Source organism: Monodelphis domestica, chromosome 1 (assembly GCF_027887165.1).
Source record: "Monodelphis domestica isolate mMonDom1 chromosome 1, mMonDom1.pri, whole genome shotgun sequence".
Classification (NCBI taxonomy): domain Eukaryota; kingdom Metazoa; phylum Chordata; class Mammalia; order Didelphimorphia; family Didelphidae; genus Monodelphis; species Monodelphis domestica.
The window spans coordinates 518166567-518168060 of record NC_077227.1 but is presented as its reverse complement, the minus strand read 5'-3'; positions in this window follow the sequence as shown (position 1 = coordinate 518168060).

The window sequence follows — 1494 nt, the reverse complement described above, 5'->3', positions numbered from 1 at the left end:
ATGGGCAAATACATGGTCTGATTGTTAGGGACACTGATTACTGCCTGAACTGCTCCACTGGGCTGGGCATTTCTTTAGTATCTCCTTCACTTATTTTCATTAGCAAAAGGCAAACATTCCCACCCCAGCAATTAGGAGTCCACTCCCTCATGCTGCCAGGCTTATCACTGGGAAAGGCTTAGGCTGGGGTGGAGCGATTCTGCCCTAGGAGCCAACCAGCCCAGAACCTTTTCAGCCAGGAGGACCTCAGGTGAGACAGACCTAAGGAAAAACTTCCTGCACTGAAAGAACTCAGGGCAGCAGAATGGAAGCTGATCCAAGGCAGAGACTGTTTCCTTTTTATTTTTGTGTCTCCCAGCACTTATCACAGTTCTGGGCACACTGTAGGTGCTTTTAAAATGTTTGTTGATTGACTGATTGGCTAAGAAAGATGGCATCCTTGCTGTTGGTCTGTTGTCCAGTTTACTTGGGAAGGATACTGGAGTGGTTTACCATTTCCTTCTCCAATGAACTGAGGCAAACTGAGATTAAGTGATGTATGGAGAATTATATAGCCAGTAAAGAGTCTAAGGCCAAATTTGAACTCAGATCTTCCTGACTCCAAACCCATTAGTCTATCCACTGAGCCATTAAGCTGCACCAAAATGTTTCTCTTAGGTTGAAGTTTTGTCTTGCCTGAAGGCAAAGAGGTGGACTTGGAGGCTTTGTTATGTTCTTCCCAACTTCAAAATGCAAATTAAATTCTGCATCAAATATTCCTTTTCCTCTCTTCATACCAAGAGCTAAACCCAGCCTCATTTTCTTTTCCTCTGCATCAGTGTCCCATCTCCTCTCCCAGGCCTACCTTCAGAGTCAGGTGCACTCTGGGGGGGCCCAGGGGAGTGGGGCCTGAGCACCGCTTAGCCACTCTTGCACATGAAGATGTCTAAATCCCAAGGGTCCAAGCTTTTGCCATGTTCTGCCATGAGCCTCCCAGCGGAAACTCTGCCTTCCTTTTCTTCCTTCCTCCTCCAGTTCCTGTGGGTCCCAGGTGCATGGGTTGACCTATTCCCTGTGACCAAGTCCCTGTCTCCAGGAAGAGAATAAGCCCTCCCGGGAGGTCATTCGGCCAACCATCTACCTGCCAGTTAGGGATTGTTTCATTTGCCAAACAGCAGAAACTCACCTTCCAAATCTGCCTTTTTCCCACAATAAACAACTTAGAGACGGGGCTGAAAATGGGAAATGCCATCCCCCAAGCAAAAAACACACACACACACACACACACATACAAAAAAAAACCACAAAGCTAGTTCTCAGAAATTCTACCCCTTCTGAATTCTAATAAGGAAAGTTCTACCACACAAAATTGGACCCAGAATTTTAGAGATACAAAGGATAGAAGAGATCACCTAATCCAGCTCCCTTGTTTTACAGGTCAGGAAACCAAGACCTAGAGATGAGGAGAGGATTTTTAAGTCAGAAGCCCTGGGTTTGAATCCCAGTGTTGTTAAC